The sequence below is a fragment of the Pelodiscus sinensis genome, chromosome 13 (genome assembly GCF_049634645.1).
Source record: "Pelodiscus sinensis isolate JC-2024 chromosome 13, ASM4963464v1, whole genome shotgun sequence".
NCBI classification, from domain to species: domain Eukaryota; kingdom Metazoa; phylum Chordata; order Testudines; family Trionychidae; genus Pelodiscus; species Pelodiscus sinensis.
In genome coordinates, this window is record NC_134723.1 from 6,067,828 (window position 1) to 6,085,198 (window position 17,371).

Here is a 17,371-nt window from a genome sequence, read left to right on the forward strand (position 1 = left end):
TGATGAAGACCTCTAAAATCATAAACAAATAGGAAAGGAGAAGGTTAACCTAATCTAAAACCCTATGGGGAGAGATGTATATCCTTAAGCGTGGTTCTCCTCAGAAAAGTGGTTCCTTGAGGCCTTGTCTGCATTAGACCAGGCAGGCCGGTTTAAGATATACAACTCCTACTATGCAAAATGCACAGCTGGAGTCGGCTTACCTTAAGCCAAGCTGTGGCAACATCTACGCAGCAGAAGGCCAATGGGAGCACATGCTCCCACTGGTTTCCCTTACTCCTTGCAGAACAAGGAGTATAGGATGCTAGCGGGGGTCTGCCCTCAGCCTTTGATTTACGGGTCTACATTAGACCCGCTAAATCAAGTGTTAGAAGATCGACCGCTGGAGGGTCGATCTTCTTGCTAGTGCAGACATGCCTTGAAAGTGGCACTCCTGGATCCAAAATTTAGCCTCTCTGATATGATGTCTATACGGCTGCAATGAAAACAGCGCAGCTATGGTGCTGCCACAGAGATGCTTCCTATATCAAAGGAAGGTGCTCTTTCTGTCACAGATAATCCATGAACTCTTCCATTGATTTAATAATAGGGATTAGATCACCCTAACTACTTCGGTAGAGGATAGAAGCCCTGAAGAATGCAGCTATTTTGATCTAATAAATAGGTGTAGGCCAGGCCTCAGAAACTTCCCGATCAAATCTATTCAGTTTATATGCCAAAAGATGATTTTTTCTAGCTGCCAGTGCAACAGACTCAAACTTGGAACAGAAATCTTAAAACTGTGTGTCTTTTAAAGTTGTGCCACCAGATTCCAAGGTCTTGATTCAGCAAAGCATTTAAGCACATATTGAAGTTTCAATAACTTATCTCGCCTGAACAGGGGTAAATTTAAGCATACGTTCAAATATCTGAGCTATTAGCAATTAACTTTGAAAAGTTATGGAAGATGGGAGAGATTCCAGAGGACTGGAAAAGGGAAAATATGGTGTCAGTAAAAAGGGAAATAAAGATATCTGGAGGAATTACAAACTAGTCACCTTAACTTCAGTACTCAGAAAGATAATGGAGCAAATAATCAAGCAATCAATCCGCAAAAACCTAGAGGGTGGTTTTCTACGTAATAGCTTGGATTTATCAAGAACAAATACTGTAAAAACAAACTAATAGCCTTTTGGGGCAGGGGGAGATGAAATGCAGCAGATCTGGTATCTCTTGATTTTGTAAGGCTTTTGATACTGTCTACATAACTGTTACAGTATGAGCCAAGGGGTTTGGAGTGTGGTAAATGCCCTATCCCCTAGGCCACTCCAGAGCCCACCCCCCCTACCTTCAGAGGGTCCCTTATCCTGCCTTCCTAATTTGAACCCACCACCATGTGCTCCCCAGCCCTATCCCGCACCCCACCTCTGAGTCCCAAGGGCTCTTGAAATTACACTCCAACCCTGCACATTCAACAATTACTCCCCTGTCCCATGCACCAGGCCCTCTCATTGGGATGGTGTGGCCTAGCAGCCAAAGTCAATATTAACTACCCCATTCACTGGGGCAGTGTGGCCTAATAGCTGGAGTCAATAGCAGCAGGTGCCAACCCCATGGTTTGGGGATAAAGGGAGGCAGGGAGACCCAGGCCCTCCATACTCCACCAGGACCCAGCCCAGGCCCTGTTAGCAGTGGTGTGGCCTATTGCTAGCTCAGCGGGAACTCCTACCACAATACGCTGAGCTCCTTGGGATACAATCTCCTGCCCTGGGCAACTTCCAACCAGTCTCCGCTGGACTCCTTCCAGGGTCCTTCCTCCAGCTACTCTGCAAGGGCAATGGTGGCTTGCTGGCTGGTCTCCAGGTCTGGTCCCTCTGGAGGCTCCCCTCCAGGAGCTCTAGCAGTACTTCCTTCCTCCTCAGCAAGCAGCCTAGACTGAGCCTCTTCCCATGTCTTTATAGCTGGGCTGCAGTCTGAGCATGCCCAGCAGGTCTGTGAGGGTGGGATTTCCTTAACCAGGTGGATCTGGTTAGGCCTTGCTTACCCAGCGTGAGGCTGGTACTTCCCATCACTGTCATCTTATCATAAACAAACTAGGGAAATGCAACCTAGATGGAAGATGGGTGCACAACTGGTTGGAAAACCATTCCCAGAGTGTAGTTATCAGTGAGTCCCAGTGGATGAGTTTGGGGTCCAGTGGTGTTCAGTATCTTCATCAATGATTTAGATCACGGCATGGAGGGTACGCTTATAAAGTTTGCAGATGATACCTAGTTGAGAACAATTGCAAGAGCTTTGGAGGATAGGTTATATTTAAAAATGATCTAGACAAACTGGAGAAATGGTCTGAGGTAAACAGGATGAAATTCAATAAGGACAAATGCAAAGCACTCCATTTAGAAAGGAACAATCAGCTGCACATATACAAAATGGGAAATGAGTGCCCAGAGAAGGAATACTGTAGAAAGGGATCTGAAAGTTACAGTGGGTCACAAACTAATTATGAGTGTGACACTGTTGCCAAAAAAACCCAAATGTCATTCTGGGATTTATTAGCAGGACTTAAGAAATAATTATTTCACTCTACTACTCTGCTCTGATTAGCCCTCAATTGGAGTATTTTGTCTAGTTCTGTAAGCCAAATTTCAGGAAAGATGTAGACAAACTGGAAAAAAGACCAACAAAAATGATTAAAGGTCTAGAAACTCACATGAAATATAAGAGAAGATTAAAAAATTGGATTTGTTTAGTCTGGAAAAGAGAAGACTGTGAAGGGACATAGTAGTTTTCAAGAACATGAAAGGTTGCTACAAACAGAAAGAAGAAAAAAATGTCTCCGTAATCTCTGAGGATAAGAATGGAGTCATGGTCTTAAACTGAACCAAGGGAGAGTTAGGCTAGGTTTTGGTAAAAACTTCCAAACTATCAGGGTGGTTAAGCAGTGGAATAAATTGCCTAGTGAGGTTATGGAATCTCTCTCATTGGAGATGATCCAAGTAATATTTAGTCCTACCATGAGTGCAGGAGATTGAACTAGATCACTTCTTAAAGTCCCTTCAAGTCCTATAATTCTATGGTTCACAGAAGGCATAACATAATCTAACCCAACGTTTCAGAATTGGATTGACTCTGCCATGCTAACAGAAGTAAAAGACATCAAATTCTATTTTCAAATGAATGCCTGAATCTCAGTTTACTGAGAACACTTTCTGACTTTGGTTTGATGAATGGAATAAGCAAGTATACAGGTTTTACCTGAAGGCAAAAGGGAAGATATGATGAGGAAGCAGAATCTTTTCCCTTTAATATACACATTCTTTTTTTCTGAGAATTATGGTGAGTAATTAATTAAAGCAAACACAGGGACTAACAATTGTATCCATTCTCAGTGAAGTTAGTGGAAGCAGGTTGGGACTCTGGGAAAAAAAGTTACATATCCTTCTATTTGGTAACCAAAGATCTGGTTATCAAAAATCTGCATAGTACCATATTTATCAAAGTACCTAAAGAAAAGGAGTTAATGACTTACTATATCTAGGAATCCTACATATCTTCATTTTTTTTTACTTTATAGTACTTTGGTCCGAGTGATACAAGTATATATGAATACAGCCTATGTCATTGTGGATCTACTAATTATAATTTATGAATTCACATTTTGCATTCAGAAACAGGTCTTCATAAGCTCTCAAAATTTAGTAATAAGTCATGCAGGTTAATATCACTAAATTCCACAAACTATTAGAAATTCTGGGTCAATTCATAGAAGTCTGTAATAAAAGATAAGCTCCCACTGTTGGTGGAAAGCTGATTATTTTTATTTAATTGTGTCACTGTAAAAGAGATTTTATAAAATAGGTTCATTTTAGTGTCTGTGGGAGATTCATTATTTGTACATATCAATCCTCAGGTCCCTGCAGCAACTATTTCTACCTTCCAGCAGTGTTCATTATTCATACCTTAGGGCTGTGTCCAGACTCAGTGTTTTTTTCGAAAAAAGTAGCCTTTTTTCTAAAAAAACTTCACCTGCGTCTAGACTGCAGCCGCGTTCTTTTGAAATTAAATCGAAAGAACGTGGCTTTTCTTTCGACGGCGGTAAACCTCATTTTACGAGGAAGAACGCCTTTTTTCGAAAGTGCTCTTTCGAAAAAAGGCGTTCTTGAATGCCAACAGGGCTTTTTAGAAAGAGAGCATCCAGACTCATTCGCTGCTTTCTTTCGAAAAAGCGGCTTGCTTTTTCGAAAGTACTGCTTGCAGTCTAGATGCTCTTTTTCGAAAGAGGTTTTTTCGAAAGATACTTTCGAAAAAGCCTCTTTCAAAAGAGGCTTGCAGTCTAGACATAGCCTATATGAGTTACCATAGTTTCTTGGGATGTAATTTTTATTACATATACACAATTAACAGAAGGTGATTAAGTGTGCATGTGTTCAGAAGACAAGCACCATTGTTTGTTATATTATCTAGAGTAAAGGAATACAGATATAGAGATGAGAAGGAAACATACCAGTAACCTAAAGAAATGAAGAGGAGGGGTGATTCAGTGTAATCAGTCATAAGGACATCATTGGCTTTTCTTTTTATATGATAGATGTGAATCAGAGCATCGCAGGACTCGAAAAAAGACAGAGTCTTTTAGATCTCTTGTGCACACTTATAAGTGCCCGTTAGCACTTAGGCCAGGTCTTCACTGGTGGAGAAAATTGATGTAAGATACGCAGTTATGACAATGTGTAGCTGGAGTCAACATACCTTACACTGGGCCAGCCCCACATCGGGAGATTGATGGGAGATTTTCTCCCATCAACTTCCCTTACTCCTTGCAACTGCGAGGAATACTGCAGTCGATGGGGATGACCTCAGCATTCGATTTAGCAGGTCTTTAGTAGACCCACTAAAACGAACTCCAGAATATCAATCCCCAGAGCATTGATCCTCCGATAAGTATAGACAAGCACTCGGACTCCAAAGTGATGGGCAAGGGTTGTGCTGCCAACATTTTAATACAGGGCTGGCTCCCTCAAACTTTCTACTTCCATCAGTAGATATAACATGCACTAGCTAAAGTACATTTCCCATATCTTTTCCCAAAAATCAAACATTTCAGCCTCTCAATTAACCCAAACTCCATCTGTTCTTCTGCCCCCTTATCCATCATCTTTTCCATCTTCCAGCTTCTAAGGGAGGCAGCCTTACCTAGCTCCTCTACTGCTTCTCCATCTAAATAACCATCTAGTGGGCAGGTCTCTTCTAGTGATGAAATGGGACATAGATCCCTTTCAAGGTTGCCATCTCTTGTAGCTTGTTACTAGGAGTGGCTGAAGCAAGAGAGCATGTCTCCAGATATCCCCTCAATGCTAATGGGAATCTTGAGAGGGAGAAGACTGCCCTAGGTCAATCTGTCAAAATTACACCCTCTCCTTTAGTTAGTGTTTGAAGTTTTGGGTCCCTTCAGTAAGAACTGGTGTATAAATGTGAAAATCATCATTGCTTATAGACAGGGTTTGACAATCTATTGAATCTACTCACCCATGGTGAGTAGATTTCAGGCCGGCGCCCTGTTTATCAGTGGCACGTGCATGCGCTATGTGGCTCTTGCTCATGCGCAGTGGGGGGCTGGCGAGCGGCTTTCGCCGCGGTTTGTCAAACCCTGCTTATAAAAAAGATTTAAAATACATTAACTGGTTGGTGCATTACAAAGCCAACTTCTTCTGTCTTTAACATCTGCATTTCCACATCAAACAAAATGTCTGGGGCTATGTCTACACTACAGAGTTTTTTTCAGAAAAATGAGTTTTTCCAAAAAAACTTCACTTACATCCACACTGCATTTGTTTTCTTTTGAAAAAATAGAAAGAACAGAGGGTTTTTTCAATACTGATAAATCTCTTTCTATGAGGAAGAAGCCTTTTTCTGAAAGAGCTTTTTTGGAAAAAGGCATGTGTGGACAGGGTAGAGGGAGTTCTTTCGAAAGAAGAGGAAAAAGCACAGGTGCCCTGGTGGCTACTCCATCCATAGTAATCACAGCTGGAAGTTCTCTTCCAGAAAAGCTTCTTCCGTAAGAAGCCTGTAATCTAGATGTAGCCTGGGACACATCCAGCCTACTTAATTAGTCTCATTAACTCAGGTCCTGCAAATTGACAGGTTTTTGGATTTGGATTTTTCAGCCTAGAAAAGAGGAGACAAAGGTGGGATATGATAGAGTTCTATAAAATAATGACTGGTGTGGAAAAAGCGAATAGGGAAAAGTTATTTACATATTCCCACAATATAAGAAATAGGAGTCACCAAATGAAATTAATAGGCAGCCGGTTTAAAACAAACAAAAGGAAGTTTGTCTTCACTCAACGCACAGTCAGCCTGTGGAACTCCTTGCCAGAGGATGTGGTAAAGGAATTTAACAGGGTTCAAGAAATAGCTACTTAGATTCATGGAGTTTAGTTTCATCAATGGGTATTAGCCAGGATGGGTAGGAATGGTGTCCCTAGTCTGCGTTTGTCTGGAAATTGGTGACGGGGGGGGGACCACGTGAGGATTACCTGTTGTGATCCCTCCCTCTGGGATATCTAGTATTGGCCACTGTCGGCAGACAGGACCCTGGGCTAGATGGACCTTTGGTCTGACCAAGTATGGCCATTCTTATGTTCTTCTGCTGTTTGTGTGTGTGTGTGTGTGTGTGTGTGTGTATGTGTGTGTGTATTTGTTTCTGTTATTTCCATTCCAATTCATCTGATGAGGTGGGTTTTACCCATGAAAGTTCATGATTGTATATTTTTTTGTTAGTCTCGAAGGTGCCACAGGATGACTCATTGTTTTTAAAGTTACAGACTATCCCTCGGAGATTTAGTGTCATTTAAGAAATTGTCAGTTTATTAATTTATGTGAGCCATGCCTATTTTGCACACTTTGCAACTGTTATTTCTTCATCCAGTCTGGCACCACTTTTTGTGCTGTCACAATACCTACAAACCATTTGACTATGATTAAGCAGATGTGACCTCCACTTATTTGAGCCAGTGGGGAATTTTCTGTTTGATTAAGAAAGGCAGCTGGGCAGCAGAGAGTAGAGCTGGTGTATAGGCAGACTGTGAGATTGACATGCACCTCGTAGGTGGGAAGCGAGCAAGCCAAAATATTCCACTTGGGGTTTGCCAAAACGAGTTTTTCTGTAAATCCCTTCCAATGTAAAAAAAATCACATTTACTTTTAATCCATATTGAGGAAAATAATTTTCAAAAACATAGAAATTTTTCAAAATAAATGATTTCCATTTTGTGGCCAGCTCAATTGCGTATTACATTAATCTTAATTCTCACATTCCATCTGTTTGCTCTATGCACATGTTGTTTCTCAGCACATACTTGCTTTTAAACTCTCTAAGGCAGGATTTGTCATCTTGTTAACTGTGTGCACCGTGCCTACCAGAAAGGACTTCTAATACTAAACCGGAGCACCTAGAAACGATGTATATTCAAAAATATATCTACATATACACAAACCTTGGTGCTTCTTTTTTTAAATTTTCTATCTTTTCGTTTTGTGTTTTTAGCCATTCCCCTGATTTATCATCATAAGAGAATTTGTCAATAGGGAGAGTTATGAAAACCAGACACCATTGAAGGAAAAAAACGTATAGATTTTTACCTTGGGTGATTAAATTCTCACTGACATTAACATATGACAACCTGTTAGAATGATTTGTAGGGCTTTTAGGTTTTTATAAATAGCTTTATCTCTTCATTCCACATAAGGAAAAGGCAAAGTATTATTTATTGTACCTTTCTACCATAGCAGCATGGAATTTTTCAAAGATTTATTTTAAGTTTAGGGGAAATCTCTTGATATTCAAGTACTGAAGATACCAGAGGATGAAATCTTCTTTACATCTTTCAGCCTGCTGTCATACATGCCACACAATATTTTGTTAAGGAACTTGCTCAAATCCATGCAAAAGAAGTGCTCTCCTTTTTGTAATGTAGTGGTAAAGCTATAACATCCCATCATGATTTCATTAAATCAAGTTGCATTACTTAGCAATTCTGAGAAGGAGCTGTAATATGCAATATTTGCTTAGCAAAGTAACTGAATATTTATAATATTTAGTCTATACCATGCTATTTATTCTAAAAAATGACATATTTGTTTTTGTTTTCTTAGTAGAGCATAAGGCAAATTATATTAATTAGGCTATTTACATGATTTCCTAACTTAGAGCAGCGAAACTTGCCTTCAGCTAACAAATAATTGGAATTACAATTGCAAGCGATATCACAAGTTTGTTAATTATATCAGGCTCCATCAAACCTGATAGGATGTAAAATAGTTGCTTCCCCCTCCTTACACACCCTTCTTTCTTTCCATCAAGTTATCCCAAGGTTATATACCACAAAAACATATGACAATAGGTAGCACATCTTCCAATTCAGAATGGACAGCATTTATCTTTTATATAGCTTCTTGAAGTCAGTTAGGCCAAAAGTTGATATTAAAGTTTGTCCAACTATACCGATTTAATAAAACTAATACTATCAAGTATGCTGAAACAGCAAATAATTTATAGGACAAATCAATAACATGAGCTAAAAATAATTTAGTATTGTACTAGCGTGTTGACAAATCCTCTTAAATTCTATTTTTCTATCCCCTTATTTCCCTTTGGAAACCAGAAAATATTGTGTTAGTGGAAACATTCTTAAGGGAGAAGGAAAATATGATCAAGATAAACATATTTTTTAACAACAATTGGGAAGTTACCCTCATATATACATTACTGTACACTAGGTTTCATCCATGTTACACAATCTACGTATATGTTTTAGAAATATCTGTCTGTCTATCTGTCCATCTATGGATCTCTTTGTTCAGGAACTCCACCTAAATGATAAGAGCTAGGACCACCAAGTTAATTATGCAGCTTCCTCTTATCCTAACTTAAAGCAAAGCAAGGGTTTGGTTGTGTCAGGAAAATGGGAAGTGCTGGGAATGGGACTACTCTTTGGAGGGTTGTGATACTCAGAGTGGCCATTGGGGGCAGTGAGCACAGGGGAGAGCTATACTGCAGAGTGACCACTGGAGACAGCTGTACCAGCAAGAGAGTGGCCAACTGGGCTGGGGCGTCGCATGTTGCCTGCCACTAGACCAGGTACGTAGCCTCCCTTGTCTCAAACTCTCTTTCCCACTCCCCCTGCCCTGGGCTGCAGCATCAAGGGGTGGAGAGAAGGAAAGCCCCTAATAGCCAGGAGGTCTAGGGGAAGAGTAAAGGTCCTTGGCAGCCAGTGGGGCTGGGAAGGAGAGAAAAGGCAGAGGCCTTTTCCTCTGTTGGCTAGAGGGGTGGGGGGGAGAGAAGGTCCCTGCCTGTCGTAGGGGGGGGGGAAGGCCCCATTAGCCAGGGAGGAGAGAAATCCCTGCTGGATGATACCCCCACCCTGAACCCTTCCTCAGCCCCCAACCCTCACTCTCACACCCCTCCATATCCTCTACCTCCTGCCTTGAGCCCCTCCTTAACCCACTCCAACTCCTGCACCACACCCATGCTTTCAAAATCCTGCCCTTCCCTTTCCACATCTACAGACTCTGTCCTGACTCCTGCACTCCCCCTTTCCCACCCCACCGCCAGTCCCCTGCCCAGAAGGATCTGAGCAACACCAGGTAAGTCTTCTAATTATTTTATAAAAGAAGTATGATAGGCAATGAAACATGGTGAACTGTGGATGAAAGATGCTGCTTGCTGTAGTGTGCAGTATTTCATAAATAGAAATTGATTAAGCCTTTCTTCGCCACAAATCAGGAAAGTAAGGGATACATGGGGATTACTTCTCCCACACCCAAATGCCTCTGGATGGTCTACAGAGCTATTATTGGTGTGTGGGTTTCACAGCAATTCATAGGACAGAGCAGGACTGGTGACAGGCTTCTTTGGGCCCTAGGCAATGTGGAGGGGCCTCAGGTGAAGAGGATGGGGCTAGGAACCTTCCCCCACCCATCCCTCATCACTGCACAGATAGCTCTGCACAGGGCTCCAGTGGGGTCTTAAAGGTCTAGGAGCCCCAGGCCTTTTTAAATTGCTGGGCCCTGGGGCAACTACCTCCTTCTTCCCGCCCCTCCTCTTCCCCCCTCCCCTGACAATATTTAAAAAATTGAAAGAGCATTTAAGTGGTCAGAAAATCATTGCCTGAATGAGAATGGGGTCACAAAATTAGTCAGCATCCATTTACGTATGAGAAAATGCTATAGGACTGGCTGAGGAAACATTCACCAGCTCTTCCAAGTTTAGTAACTATTCACTATATTTGGTGTGTTTATGACAGTCTGAGCTCCTGGAATCATATGGCCATGTGAAACTCTCAATGCTCATTTAAAAAAAAAACAGATACCTTTCTAACTCTCTTGGTTGTGAAGAAGACCTAGAAAAAATGACCCCGAGGGCTCAAACAGCAGCAGGCAAACAATGCCTAAAGGTTGTTGTGGTTTTTAAAAACTGAATATTTTAAACCAATCCTAATTTGGGCCTTATGATTTTTGAATTCTTGGTGTTAGCAACATAACATGTGTGTTCTCTCTCCTCCACACACAGTGCTTCCCCCAGGACTCCTGCTTATCTCTTCTAAATTCCATGTATCTTCCCACCAGCATCTTCTGTCCCAAGAAGCCCTGCTCAGTTGCCTGTTCCTCTAAATCTCCACTCATTCCCTAAATCCTCCAGATTTCTTCCTTTTCCTGGAAGCCCACATTCTACCCTGTAATGAATACTCAGCCTGACTCACCACAGATAAATGCAAGCACAGTTGGTGTACTAGGGTTAGAAGTGGATGGCATTTTTAAAATTACTTTCTATTTTTGTCAGTTACAGGCTTTGTGGTGGGTTTTGTCTTGTTTTATTTTGTTCTGGTCTCTACTGAGATGGGCAGCGTCAAAAAATAGCACTATGTGTTGGATCTGATTTTCTAGGGACAATGTTTGTGATCCATAATTAGTTTACCTTCAATATTATATATTTATTTTTAAAAGTTCAAAAGAGGCCTGTCTCTCAGAGGTTAGGAGACTTTGCAGTATATTTGAAGTTAGGCAGGCCTGAAGTTTCATAGGTACAAGACCCCTCAAAAACTGAGGAAAACAGAACAAGGTTTGTTTAAAAGATAGATTTTCAAAGCTTTTCTTTGCAGCAGTTAATAAATATTTCAAAAAGCGGTATGTGGAAAATTCAGCTCTCTCGAGTTTAGGTAGCAAATCTGGAGAATAAATCCAATCAACGTGTGAAACGAGGATTGAATTCTGTCTCCAAGTCACAACACAACTGTGAACATGGAGCTACTGCTATTGCCTCCACATTCATTTTTTAGCAGCAAGCTACCCATGAAAACCTTAACATTAGTTGCCTGTTAACAAGAAACCAGAGGCTCAAAAAGGAGGTAACAGTCGTTACCAGCAATGAGCACCATCCATCAATAAAGCCCTCTCCAAGAGATGAAAGCTGCATTTTGAACTGCGTTCTTCAAGAATCAATAGGGTCGTCTTATATGCCCTTCAATCCCATTATTTTCTTTGCTACTGCAACATCACTGTTCGTTTTTGGCTTCCACCCTTGACTTACCTATACTGTATCTCTGCCGCTAATACCTAGTGAGGAGTAGCAGTGCAAATCAGTACAGAGGCTGAACCAGATTCACAGAAGCCAAACGATGACACACATTTTCAGCTATGAAAAGATGCCATTGAAGATTACTCTAATGGGTGATATATAAGCTCTTCTGCCAAAGCAGCCATATACTATGCTGTTCAGAGCAGTAGAACAAAGAGGTAGTCAAACTGAAGCTGCTGGTATTCAGCTACTAGAATATGAATCATGAAAAACAAAATGTGTTTAAAAAAAATAGTGAGAGGCTGGAACTTCAAGACCTGGGCTGAAGCAGAGAAGTTACAGGAGCTTACTTAAATCACTTCTGCCTCCACAAACTGTCACTGCTATATGTCCCTTTCTGCTAAATTGAAATATTGAAAATCTGGAAAATAGTGAGGAATGCTGGGTGAAATGGGTGAAAATATTTACACCTATTGAAACCCAAAAGTTTCTTTTTTCCCCTCCCCCACAAAATGCTGGTGATGGAATATTTGGCTACGGTAAAACATATCAAAATTTAACCTTCAGAATGACACTTAGATTAGCAGAAATCATATGAATTTTTGAAGAAAATGGCAAAAAGTTCAGCAGGAGCTGGCAGGGGTAGTTTTGATCCCTAAACCTTTTTCATCTACTGGACTGAGTATGAGGTGGAAAGGTAAGAGAACCTGATTTCTTCTCCCACTGACCAGTCTTAATAATATCTCATGAGAGGTTTTGATCCTCCTTCCCCGATCTCAACAAGTATTTTGTCATTGAGTTGACTGATAGCAGGATCAGACATTATTTGCACACTACAGTGATCATTTAGCTTGGTGTCATAAAATGCTTATGCAATGGGAAAATATTTCCCCAATCTACTTTGTCGTAGAAACTGTCCATTTTGGCCAATATACATGGTAGAGGGGCATTGCTGGCACTTTATGGCATAGATCACATTGGAGTTGTATGAGGCTCTGACGTGGTGACTTATGTGGCCAGCTGCTGTGATTATGTCACTTGTATAAATGTGTGGACAGAGTTAATGGACACAAATCTGATATTCGAAATGGTAACACACAGAAACCTGTTGGGGAACATTTCAACTTGCCTGGGCACTCACTAATGGATCTAAAAGTGACTATACTATTACAAAGCAATTTCAAAAACCAGCTTGAGAGAGAAGCTGCAGAACTTGTTTTCATTACAAGTTTGACACATGTAATCAAGGTCTGAACAAAGACCTGACCTGGGTGGGCCGCTACATTCCACATCCTAATGACATAAAAAGCTAGGCACCGGGTACTTATAGCCCACGCTGTTATCATAATTTAGCAAAGACACTCTCACTGAGAATATTTTTTCCTTCTGTTTCCCTCCCCATCCCCTTTATTTCTCTTCTATTTATTTATACATTGAACCCCACCCCTCTTACTCCATTCATCTGAAGACGAGGGTTGTACCCATAAAAGCTCATGATACTATTTACATTTTTTGTTAGTCTCTAAGGCAGTGGTCACCAATCAGTAGATCAGGATCTACCAGGAGATCTTGGAGCCTCTGACAGGTGATCCTGACTGGTTTGGCAGGGAGGCCATCAAGTGCCAGCACTTCAGCTGTCCCTTCCCACACTGCCCTGCTGCTCTTGCCAGAGGCTCGGAGCTGCTCCCTGGAAGCCTTCTGCTTGTTGTGCAGGGTGGGGAAGACAGAGGCAGGTGGCTGGGAGTGGTGATGTCACTCTCCTGTATCCCATCTTCACAGAATAAGGAGGGAGAAGCCTTAGTGAAGGGGTGGGGCAGTGCCCTGGAGAAGAGGTGGGGCGGGATAATTGGGGTTTGAGGTAGATCCTGGACTGAATTAAACACAAAAAGTGATCTTGTGCTTAAAAAGGTTGGAAACCACTGCTGTAAGATGCTGCAGAACCATTAGTCTGTTACCGGCTACCCCCTGAGATTTCAAAATATATATACACATTATTGTTTACATGGCTTACCCTAATCACTATATAACTACCTAGCTAAAACTAGCAGGTGAAATACCACACACTCTCAAGTTGCAAGGGCTTATCCCACCCTGGAAAAGCAACTTATTAACTAAACAACTTATAAGTTCAGATGCACAATTGGGTTTTGCATGCTCTTAACATGGTGATGGTGGTGTGGCAATGTCCTGAATACCAAGAACAGCGCCTTGTGTTCTGGTAAGGAATCAAAGGGTGCATCTATCATCTATCCGCAGGTCGAAATACGATATACAATCTGAGCTACACAAATTGCGAAGCTTATTTCCATCTAATTTAGAAATAGCTTACTTTGAAATTTGGAGTGGTCTACCCAGCGCCAAATTTTGAAATAAAGCGCTATTCCGAAATGTCCCTTAACAATCATTAGAAATAATGAGCATGTTTAAAAATGCAAAATAGCTATTTCAGGATACTTCTGCTATCCCAAAATAGCGCTGCTGTCAAGACACAGCCAAAGTGTCTTGCCATATCTACATTTTGTATCAGGAATAATGAAAGTGGGTGACTGTAACTAATAGGTAGGGACATATTCAGAAAACTAGACTGCTAATATCATGTGACTTTTTCCAGATATGCACAAGCAACAGTCCATCAATTGGGAGAGTAACCCAGGTAGAGTAGCTCCATATCCAAAAGTGAAACAATTAGGGTCCTCTTGGAAATTGAGCAGAGAATAGAGTAGAAAAATAACTGAAAAATTAACACTCAGCCTGGTGCCCTGGTAATGCTTTGGTAATCCTGGCACTTCAGTTTAAGTAAACAGCTTTTTTATGGCTAGTGGGAAGGAGGCAGAGTGTACTAGTAATCTCCAGAGCTTGATTGCTTTTTCTGATAGCTTTTCAAAATTAGTAAATAGAACTATGTGTAATATATCTGGGCTGAGTAAAGCATTTAATGCAATGTCTTATCGAATCTTTACTTGCAGAATTAATTCAAATTGGCTTGAACATGGAGCACTGTCACTTAGATTTAAAAGTGGCTGGCTGTGTGCAGACAAAGGGTAATGAGACATGGCAATGTATCAAGTTGGTTGGAGGTGTCTGGTAGGGACCCACAGGGATCCATGTTTGGTTCCGATTTATTTAACACCTTCATTAACAACGTGGAAGAGGGAGCAAAATGGCATGTTAATTAAACTGATTCATGATACTAGACCAAAGTGCCAGTAAAGATCCAAAATAATACAAAGAGCTAAGAGACGTTAGAAGCACATGCAGGAAACAACCAAAATGAAGTGCTGCCTAGCAAAATGCAAGGCAATAACTATGGGGAAACTAATCTAGAATATACACCGAGTGGACGTGAAAAACCCATACTGAAAGAGCTGGGGTATGGACAGCAGGTGAGATAGGAGTTTGTTGTTTTAATATGGCAGCCAATACGATAAATTTGATTTTGTGACTGATGTTTGATTATGTAAAGAGGAATGTCCCAATATGACTTCAGTTATAAACACCTTCAAGGTCACAAATACATTGCCAAAACTGGGTAGCGGTTCAAGAAGAGCAATGAAAATGACACAAACTAGAAGGGTCAACATATGGAGATCAATTAAAAGAAATAAGGTTCACATTGTCAAAAATGAGTTCTAAGCTTAGGTGTCCAATTAGAGATACCTAGGACTCTCCTTTCAGAGGTATTTAATATTAAGAAAAACTTACCAGCAAAGGGGTGTTCCTTATCCCTGGTCTGGCCTCTCTGTGGCTTATGAAGGGTCCAGACCAAACTAAAGGGGCCCTAAAAATCCTCAGCTCCAGTTGTTGAATGATTGCCTTGCTGTAGACACTTAGGGTACCTATAGACTACCAGACTTTTTTTTAAAAGATTGTCTAGACAGCCACAAGAGTTTTGAAAAAGTGATTCGCTTTTCTGAAAGAGAGCACCCAGGCAATCTGGATGCTCTCTTCCGAAAAAGTCCTATTTGCGTTCAAGAATGCCTTTTTTCCAAAGAGCTCTTTCAAAAAAAAAGGCATTCTTCCTGGTAAAAGTAGCTTTACTGATTTAAAAAAACCACACACCACGTTCTTTCAATTTAGTTTCGAAAGAAGGCGACGGCAGTCTAGATGCAGATGAAGTTTTTTTGAAAAAAGGCCGCACCCTTAGATGACAACTGTAAGCATGCCTTTTGAGGACTTCTACCCCACAAGCCTGGGCATGAGAGGTAGGGCTGGGGGATACAGGGTACGTCAGGGTGAGAATGCAATAAACAAGATTTGAAAGATCATACTGTCATGTAGAGAGGCCCCAGGACCATCCAAACTTATACTAGGGGCCCATGTTCCAACTGTGTGCTTGTGCAGCTGCTTAGGAGAAATTCAAATGCCCCCACAGATAGCATTGCCCCCACAGATAGGTTTTGTTTCTGCTGATGATGCACATTCGCACATGCCTCTGTGCACACAGAAAAAAATTTCCCGCACATGGATGGAAAAAATCTGCACCTGGATGGAAACGATTAAAGGGAACATTGCTGGGGGCCTATCCAGCCCGCAGTTTAGCCCAGGACTGCAAGGGTACAAAATAAGTTGAAAGATGTTTTAGCCACACCCCATATTCTGGGATGTAAATTCTCTTTACTTCTAAAAGAAGTAGCATAATCTTATGCTGACATTATAGGATGTGGACCAGTGTCCTCAGAGAATTGGTGGAAAGCCCAGGGCTCCACATGAAATGTGTAAACAAATAAAATGAAACAGAAAAGGGAGCCCCGGGAGCAATCCCTGCATTAGCAGGGATGTGGATGGACTAGACGGTGTAGTATGACTTTAAAGTCCAAGCTGAAGACAATGTCTAATTAGCTCCTGATCCACAACAGATGAAGTGCTAAGGTCTGCAATCCAACAGGAGCAGATGGAGTTAATCAGGAGTTCTATCAGCTGACTGTTGGTATGTCTACACTGCAATCACATATGTGCTTTCTTCTTACGGAGACATGCGTGCACTAATATTAACATAGGTGGTTAAAAACAAAAGAGGATGCAATAGTGCACAAACTGCACAAGAACTCCCAAAACATGCTTGAATTCCTAGCGCATGCCAGGGTCCATACTGCCATGTCTTCACTGAGCGTACGTCTAGACTAAATTTTTTTTCTGAAAGGAGATAAGCAAATTCGGCACTAATTTGCATATCTTCTTCAGATCGCTTTTTCAAAAGCGGGTTTTTTGAAAGTGAAAGTAGTTTAGATGCGGTTCTTTCAGAAAAAAAAAACTTTTTTCTAAAGAACCTGTAAACCTCAATTTTTGAGGAAGAAGGTTCTTTCAAAAAAAGGGGTTTTTTTCAAAAGAACTGCGTCTAAACTACTTTCACTTTCCAAAAACCCGATTTCAAAAAAGCGATCGGAAGAAATATGCAAATTATCACCAAATTTGCATATCTCCTTTCAGAAAAAAAAACCGTAGTCTAGACGTACCTAACCTTCAAAGCTGCCCTGCCTGGGTTCAGAGGGCGGCACAGGGGATTTCCTTTTCTTTCTTAAAGTTAATCTCAGTGGCTCTAATCTGTCCAGCTTGCTTGCCTTGCTGTAGACACTTAGGGTACCTATAGACTTTTTGGTTAAAACGTGTGTGAGCCTGTTAAGAGAGTCAGCATGCACTATCATGTCTTCATTATATAGATACCATTCTGTTCCATGGGGCAGAATCTGATCTTATATTCCTGGTTTGCACCAATGAGTAACTCTATGAATAGAACACATCCAACCTACTTAATTAGCTTTATTAACAAGGGTTCTGCAATTGACAGGTAACTGCTTTTGCTGATGTATGTACCTTGGA